Genomic DNA, 9,279 nt, shown 5'->3' on the forward strand with positions numbered 1-9,279 from the left:
TTTTTTTTTTTTCCCTGTAGATTGGCTGGTAGGTTTGAATGGCCAGCTTGCAGTTAGCAGTCCAACACCTAACCCACAGCACTACCTGGGCTCCTCATAAAACACCATATAACAAAGATATGGTAACCCAGGTAGCGTAGTGGTTACGAATCGGGCTGCGAACCTTAAGGTCAGTGGTTCGAAATTACCAGCTGCACCGCGGGAGAAAGATGAGGCTTTCTACTCCCGTAAAGATTTACACCCTCGGAAACCCTATACAGGGTCGCTATGGGTCGGAACCGACTCGATGGCACATAACAACAACAACAACAACATATATATATATATATATATATACACACACATACACATACACATATACACACACACACATTTATTATTATATTTTACTGGTGTGGTGCTGTAGGATGAGCCTAGACTGTGAGCTATAGCTAGAAGAGACATATTAAGTAAATTCACTGCAGACAGTAATCCTTAGAATCTCCCAGTAATACTCAAAACCCACTGGCGATCCTGTATGACAAAGTAGAACAGAACTTCTTGATAGGATTCCCAATGCTGTAATAGGTACTGAAACAGACTGCCACATCTTTTTCTCTCGGAGCACTTGTGGGTTTGAACTGCTGACCTTTTGGCTCTCAGCCGAGTGCTTTAACCACTGTATCACAGGAGCACCTTCCCCAGTAATAGAAGTGACTTTGTTATTTTAAATGGCAGTCAGGCAACACTCGAAAATCTTTGCACATGAGTGGGGGGCTATAAAAACGACACCTGGTCAGCTAACTTCAATACTCATGACTGTGTTATGAGTCCCCAATCATTGCTATGCAATAAAACCAAAACCATAGAATGAACATGGAAGAAATGGGGCTTTCATTGGCAAGAGCATCTGCTTTCAGGGGGTGGTGCATCCCTGGGAACAATGGATGCCTTGTGTCACAGTTTGCGAGGCTTTACAGGAACAGACTACTCTTTCTCCCTTGGAGCAACAGGTAGGTTTGAACCACCGGACTTGCAGCTAGTGCCCAAGGCATAACCAGTAGCTTCTTATGGCAGTCAGGAGGGCTGTAATTTAAATCTGGAAACTGTTTCTCTGAAGAATGTCTGTAAGACTTTGATGCATTTGCAGTACTGCTTGGCACTCTAGTGCCATACTCAAAGATGAGAGGCATTTTGCGCCACTTTGCCATTGACTGCTGTCAAGCTCTGCCATTGTGAAGGCTTGCTACAAGAAAAGGCAGGAATAGAAATGTTACAGTATTGGAGGAGGAGTTCTAGCGAAAGTAGCAATGTGTTTGTTTGTGAAATGCCCTGAGAACTTTCAGAGATGCTTCAGAGGTCCCTTACAGGTGGCTAAGGTCCTGCATGTATATTTTGAGACAAGAGCCAGTGAAATTTGGGTTTTGTCACTTAGTGAGGTGAAAAGGTCTGGGGAAAGTGTAGGTCATGTTTTGCTGCCAAGGTATTTTTTTCACTCATACGTAGAATTTACTTTTCCCTTTGTGTGTATCATTGTTTCTTGTCCTTTATTTATTTTCAAATAGTAAATTACACCTTCTTATTTATACTATTATCTTGCTGATCCATAAAACTAGGATCATGTGTCTCCAGAGTTTCCTTTGTTTTTCACATTTCATTTTCTTGGTTGCCCTATGTGGTTCTAAAACCAAAATACATTTATTTTGTTCCCTGGGTTTATTTCTTCATAATGTTGCTCTTGTGTGTGTGTGTGTGTGTGTGTGTGTGTGTGTGTGTGTATATATAGTGGTTTGTTTTTGTTTTTGTTTTTACGGCCAGAACTATGTATCATAATTTAGTCGTAGCCAAAGTAGCTAAGTTTGACATCAATCTATTGCTTGGAAGTCCTTTTATATTTACTTATAGTGAGAAAAGAAGAAAATGTTAGATTGTTTGAAGGAGGATAAGCAAGCTCTAAGTAATTAAACAGATGTGAAGCTGTCTGTTTATGCTTTATGTGTGATTTTCACTCCTATGAGGTTTTTCTCTATGTGTTTCTTTTTCCTCCAAAGTTTACCTATGATTTTATAATGACAAAGTCAGGAATACTGATGGGCAATTCTTTACAAAGTGAATTGTAAACATATGAAACTTACCTTAAATGATAGTAAAGGCTGGGAATATATACAAGGGTAAGTGAAAAATTATCACTACAAAATCATAGATACCTTTATTAAACAAAAATAACAAAACATGTGAAGCTGTTGGTTTTTGGAATATCTTTGATCTTGGTCTATACACTTCTCAAGGCAGTCTTTCCACCTCTCTGACTCTTCCCCAAAGAATTGTGCGATCTTCAATTTATACCATGTCAAAGCACCAATCTTTGACATCCTCAAGGGTATCACATTGTATTCTTTCAAAATGCTCTCTGAGTTTTGGGAACATAAAAAATTTGAAGAGAGATCAGGGCTGTAGGATGGATTGGGTAAAGGTTCCCAACAAAATTTTCATAGAGCAGCGCTGGCTACCCTCTAAGAATGAGCAGGTACATTGTCTTGATGGGAAGAGATAAAAAAAATTCCTTGGCACAATTTCCTGCCCTTTTTCTCACCAATGCAGTTTTCTTTCTTTTCAATTTATTTTTAATACTTCTTCAGAATAATACTCCATGATTGTTCTGTGTCCTTTCAGAAAATTTATCAAGATTACCCTTTAAGAATTCCAAAACGTAGTCACCATCATTTAACTTGTCTCTCTGCTTTGAATATAACTGACCAAGCAGATCTACTCTGAAGCCACTGCTTTGATGGGGCATTTTTTTTTTTTTTAAGGCATTGTGATACCTTGAATTTACTTGATACGGCTTTTCTATCTAGTATCTTGATTCCCATCAATTGATTGGGTGGGATCATGAGCATGAGGTACACATTCTGGGATTGGTTAGTTTTGTCACTCAGCTAGGTTCAAAAGGAACCATCTCAGAAGGAGGAATGGATGATCCCAGGACCATGAAGAAAGAAGAGCATTAGTGGATCATGAGAACACAACCTAGAAAAGCGGCAAAAGCAGAGATGACGGCAGAGGCATGGAGAAACCTAGCCACTGCAGGCTCTAGGCCCATGGACTTAGTAAAGATGCGTGTATATGGTTAGGAGACTATGGGCAGGACACTGGCTTATAGAATGTGCCCTTTGGGCATTCACAAACTGGCTAAAAGAGCTTTGTAACACTTGCCTGAACAGGGCAGAGGCCAGGGGCCACATGACTGAGAGGCCAAAGGCAAGAGTGAGGCATGCCTGCAATATGGCAGACAAGAGTTCCTGACTGGAGGACTGCTGCTGAGTTTTTCTGATCCTAAATTGTCCTCTGTTCACTTCCCTAGTAACACTCACAATTGTGAGTATTGTTACAAGTTCTGTGTGACCATCACAGTGGATTATTGAACCCAGATGTGAAGCAGAGAGTGCTGTGGGAGGCATGGTTGATGTCAGAATAGGGTAAAGAAGGTTGTAGGGTGGAAGCATGTCAGACCTTTATAAAGGAATCAGCCTTGGGCTGATTTTTAGTTTGATTCTTACCCCTTGTGAAGCCAGGGGAAGTCAGGCATGACTTCCACTGGGTTTTAGCAGGACGATACAATACCACTAGGTGAGTTCAAACTGCCAACCTTTGTTGTTGTTGTTAAGTGCTGTGGAGTCAATTCCAATTCATAGCGACCCTGTATAGGGTTTCCAAGGAGCAGCTGGTGAGCTTGAACCATTGTCCTTGCAGTTCAGACCACTTTGCAGTCTGATGCATTAGCCCACAGCGCCACACCAGGACTCCTCCTGCCCAGTAACATGCCTCTTTGCTTCTGTGGGCTGAGAAGCTCAGCATTCTTTCTTGTGTTTTTCTCCTTTGCTGCCATTTCTCTGTCACTGCTGCTTCTTGTCTCTCTGTCTCCTGGATTGAGTATGTTCTCAGTGTCTCAGTGCAGGGAGCCTGCGTCCAAAGAATGTACTCTACTTCTCGCTTTTGTTTCTTGGTGTACGTGAGAGATTCCCCTTTCTGCCTATGATGTGGCTCATTGTAAGCCTGGAGGGATGGACAAAATTGATCAATCCCCATGTTAAGACTCCTGGTGTGGCACTGTAGGATCAGCACTGGATTGTGAACCACAAGGTCTGCAGTTCAAATCCACCAGGTGCTCCTCAGAAGCCCTATACATTGTCACTTTGAGTCGGCACCCACTCCAAGGCACTTAACAGCAACAACCCCCCAAAGTGTGCCATCACTTTATTACATTATTGGCAAGCTTATCCAATCCCCTTGGTGGGCCATAAGTACCTTACATTTGCATATTCTTACCCAGTCATTTGGTGGGAGTTACAAAGACTATATAGCTAGAACGGTCATATTAAGTAATTCACCACACTGCTGCTATTTTTCAAGAACCAAAGACAGAGGTCATATCTAGTTCTTTGTCTCCCACTCACTTTCCCCAAATTCACTCAGACTGGTTATGTAACTTTTTGTTTGTTTAGTTGGTTGTTGTTTTTGTTTTTTCAATCCATTTCCTTGTCATCTTCAAAGTAGACCTTTTATAAGATGATTTCATTTATTTTTATGATGTAATACCTTAAGAGTCTTTTAAATTCAGCTGCATTAAAGTAGAGATTTATTTCATTGTTGATGGATGGTCACCCTTTATTGATTGTATTATCACTGTTACGATGGCTGCTTTGCTTTCATTTTGTTATAGTGGAATCTTACTAGTATTTGGTTTGCTTAAAAATCTGCAGTTTTGACCACCTGTAACTTATAACCAGAATTTAGTAGATTTAATATTGTCAAAAGGAGGCTTGGTGGCACCGTAGTTGAAGCACTCAGCTGCAGGAATAAGGTGTGGCCGTCTGCTTCCATAATGACTACAGTCTTTGAAGCCCTATGGGGCAATTGTATCCTCTCTGATAGGGTCACAGAATTGACCTGATGGCAGTGGGTTTTTGTTTTTAACATTCAGAAATGACAAAATAGAGTAAGAGAACAATGGGGCAAACTGTAAGCTAAGTTCTGTACACTTCTTGCATAATGAAATCAACTAGTCAAGGCCCTTTCTCTACTGTTTCATATCTGCACAATTGTTACAATGATTGGGTGGGGCAGGTGCATTATGGTGACCTCATTTTGCAAGCGGTCCAGCAACCCCCAGGAGAATGGATGCTTGCCAGTGAGCAGTTTCATAAAGGAATGTCGAATGCCGTAATTTACAAATGGGTTTGTTTTTAAAACCCTGGAATAGATTTTTTTGTTAGAGAACATTATTTTGTAAATGTTATAATCTCAGGCTAGCCAATTAAATCTTATTTAGTCTATAATATATTTGTTGTAATGTGCAATTAAAATCTAGTAAAAGCAATGCAATGTAAGCAAATAAACCAAACAAATAAAAGCTTTGACATCCATCCAAATATTTATCAAATACTGGGGGCTAGAAAATAGTGCCAGAGCCTAGGAGTGCAAAGATAAAGCATGAGTCTTGCCCTCAAGATCTCAGAGTCTCATGGGAAAGATAGATATATCCACAATATAAATGCCATAATGTTGTCCACAAACTGCTGAAAGAACAACTAACTACTTAGAGAATTCGAGAAAGGTTTCACAATGAGTACCTTTCAATCTGTTCTTGAAGGATGAATGGTAGTTTGTATGGGGGAAAAAAGGAGGAGGAGACATTTCAGATAGGGGAAATTGCAAAATATTTGTGTTAGAGCACTGTGACCATGATGAAAAGTTTATTACAACAAAGGGCCAGCAGGGATTTTTACTTAGAGGGTTACATAATTACATGATTACACAGACACACAGACAAGCAAGAGGCATTGAGACTAGAGAAAAAAGTTTTTTGAAACATCTGATCATCTGGAAGACTGTGTCAAATGTGAGATAAAGGAAGACCAAGGATAATAAGTACATTTGAGAATTACAGTTTTTAAGGGGCAGATAGAGAAATCAGCAAAGGAGACTGGGTGGCCGGGGGGAAGTGGGGGGGTGTCAGAATTTGAGGAAGAGAACAAGTAAAAAAGTGCTATCTGAAATAGACAATGGAAACAATTTCTGAATGGATGCAAAAATTGGTAGTGCCATTTCCTGCAGGAAGAATGGGGTTTTGGAATAGATTAATGAATTTTTCAATTAGAAGGTCAAACTAACTACCATTCATCCTTTAAGACATAGGTCAAAAGGCATTCATTGTGAAACCTTTCTCGAATCTTCTAGGTAGTTAGTTGCTCTTTCAGCAGGTTTTGTAAAACATTATAGCATTTAGGTGTGATGTGAAGTCCTGATGTGGCGCTGTGGTTAAGCACTGAACCACAAGGTTGGTTTGAACTACAAGGCTGGTGATTCAAATTCACCAGTGGTCCTCGAAATCCTATAAAGGGTCACTATGAGTCAGAACTGACTCAATAGCATGTAACAACAACAGAAGAGTTTCAGAAGAATAGTGAGGACCAGGAACTAAGTTCTAATGCATTAACGAATGAGGAATGTCTTTTGCACTTTGAATGCTGAGGCTTAAAGCAAAGAAGTTAGAAAAGAATAAAAAGATCTCTTCTAGAGATTCTGATAGGCACCTCAAGACAATCTTTGAAGGTCTTAGACAGAGTTGTCAGTCATACATTTTTATGCCTAATATGACTTCCAAATATGAGTCTCTCTTTAATTCAATCATAGTTATGGACCCTAGTGGTACAGTGGTTAAGTGCTTGACTGCTAACCTGAAGGTCTGCAGTTCAAACCTACCAGTCACTATATAGGAGGAAGATGTGGCAGTCTGCTTCCACAAAGATTTATAGCCTTAGAAATCCTATGGAGCAATTCTGTCCTATCCCATAGGGTTACTATGAGTCAGAATTAACTTGATGGAAATGGGTTGCTGTTGTTATGTGCTGTGGAGTCGGTTACGACTCACAGCGACCCTGTACAGGGTTTCCGAGGCTGTAAATCTTTACCAGAGCAGAAAGCCTCATCTTTGTCCCGTGGAACAGCTGGTAGTTTTGAACTGTTAACCTTGGGGATAGCAGCCCAATTCGTAACCACTGCGCTACCAGAGCTCTTTGATGGCAATGGGTAGGTTTATACCATGTATAACCTACCTTAGCATTCCTAGTGCTTTACAGTTAGCAAAGCACTTTCACATTCACTGTGTAACATGAAGCACTCTAAGTTACAATGAAAATATGATGGGGAATTCAAACATTCATGGAAAAATTCCATTATATATTTTTTTTGTTTTCTTTTTGCATTTCATTTCTTTGTGTGTGTGTTTTTCAAAGTTTTTATTGTGAATTATGTGATAGTTTACATGAGAGAACATTAGATTTACATTCATCCTATTTTATTTCATTTCATTGCAGTGATTACAATTCCCTGCATGCACCATCAAACACCCAAAGGCTACACCCTGCAAGCCTGTCCCCTGACTATCAACACACAGACCCTCTCTCTCTCCCAGAGTCCAGAGTCCCCAGCCACCCCATCTCTCCACGTCATCGTCTCTGCCTCCATCTCTGGCATCGCTGCTTTTCTGGATAGGGTCCTGCACTCTACTCTTCTCTCTTGAATGGTCCCAGGGTCCTCCACTCCTGGAGTGCAAAGTCAACCACTCCCCTCCTTTTGCTACAAAACATCTACCTTTACATTTGCAACACTCACAAATCAGTCCTGATAGCAATTTTTCACTATTGAACCACAAGAGTCTTATCCCCATCTCCTTTCAGCAGCCCTGTCCAGACAGGTTGGAAACCACTCAGTGAAGTTTCTACCTTCCCCTGTACCCTCTTGAACTAGGCTCCCTCTTGAAAGCTTGTAAGCCAGTCACTTCATGCCTTTGTAGCCTTCCCCCCCCACCCCCCACCCCCATTTCAGGTAGCCAATGTCTAAGTTGCCCATTTTTGTCAACCCTGTGTACCGAGGAGGTGGGAATGATGCTCGCTGTAAAGATTCGTTCCTTTGTTAGAGCTACTACATCCACAAGCATAGGTCAAGCTTATGAAATTGTAGAGGATTTTTATTTTTTTCCCCGCTTCTTTCTTCTTCTAGTTGAGTTCTGGTCATCCAGCCATTGAAGTCTGGTCAAATGGGTACTATCAACAAGTATGGGTGTTTTGTGCATCTCCCCTCACTTCATATCAGTTGGACACTTCACTCTCTGCTCTAGTCCTCTGCGGCCATGTCACTGTTCCTGGGCCCGGGAGTCCCTAGGTCTCGCCATACTGCTGGCCAACCAGGTCCCAACCTGGGTTGACAGGAGTGTATTGAACATGGTCGTCCATTATCTTTTAATTCCATTTTTCTATGGACTTTTTGTGTTTGTGATTCAGACAGCAAAAGACTGGATTAGGGGTGGAGGAGATAGATTCCTGAGGAAGCTGAGTAGAAGAAGTAGAGTAGGAAGGAAGGATATAAAAGAATGGAACAACTTTCAGAAAATCTTCATCAATTTTATAATGAATTGATTTTTAAGTTGGGGAAGTCAGGAATAGGTGCATTGTAGCATATATATGATTCTTTTGAGAGGAAAGCAGATGGTGAGGAAAAGACGAATCAATTAATCCTTAGGTCAGCCATTTAGTGGTCTCAGCAGCAAAAGGTAGTTTGGTTACCTCTTGGAAATAGCCAGAAAGTAAATACCAGCAATCTTGGAGAAAGGATCCACATTCAGGTGGCTATTGTTAAATGATGTCGAGCTGATACCTACAAAGTAACCCTGTGTTGTTTTCAAGGAGTGGCTGATGGGTTTGAACTGCTGACCTTGAGGTTAGCAGTCCAGTCGTTAGCCTACAGCACTACATTCAGGAAGTTGTGAAAATTTTTTGAGAAAGTATATTTACCTGGGGAGAAAGAGGAGAGCAGTGGTCAAAGACACTGAAAAAAAAAAACCCAACAACATATAGCACTAGTTCTCAGCCCTGGCTGCACACTGGATTCACTTGAGAAACTTCTAAAATATACCACACCTGCTTCCTCTGTGAACCAGAATCTATGGGGTTGGAGTCTGGACAGTAGTGTGTTTTAGAAGTTATTCAGATGATTAAAATGTGCCACGAAGGTTGAGAACTACCAATTTATGACGCTGACTAGGAAACTGGAGCCCAGGAAAACCTAAAGAGGTTGGTTATGGGATTGGGGGTGGGTACAAGAAAGAGGAGTACCAAAGAACCATCAAATACAGCCAAGAGGATCAATAAAAAAAGAACTGAAACGGATCCATTGGATTCAACTATTTAGGAATTCATTGGGGACTTTAGCAAGAATAGTTTTTTTTTTTTTTTTTTT

At 40.8% G+C, this 9,279-nt stretch overlaps 2 protein-coding genes across 2 annotated transcripts in view; one reads left to right on the forward strand and one right to left on the reverse strand.

Moving 5' to 3' along the window:
• Nucleotides 1-9,279, forward strand: part of DIAPH2 (diaphanous-related formin 2) — a 1,391,152-nt gene that overhangs the window by 1,167,965 nt on the left and 213,908 nt on the right. The gene's annotated exons all lie outside the window — the stretch shown is intronic.
• The window catches only part of LOC102835385 (60S ribosomal protein L27a-like), a 1,280-nt gene continuing 772 nt past the window's right edge, over nucleotides 8,772-9,279 (reverse strand). Inside the window, exon 2 of the mRNA XM_006872014.1 lies at nucleotides 8,772-8,781. The gene's annotated coding sequence lies outside the window, so the exon portion shown is untranslated. The remainder of the gene's footprint in view (nucleotides 8,782-9,279) is intronic.

The sequence above is a fragment of the Chrysochloris asiatica genome, unplaced genomic scaffold (genome assembly GCF_000296735.1).
Source record: "Chrysochloris asiatica unplaced genomic scaffold, ChrAsi1.0 scaffold00180, whole genome shotgun sequence".
Classification (NCBI taxonomy): domain Eukaryota; kingdom Metazoa; phylum Chordata; class Mammalia; order Afrosoricida; family Chrysochloridae; genus Chrysochloris; species Chrysochloris asiatica.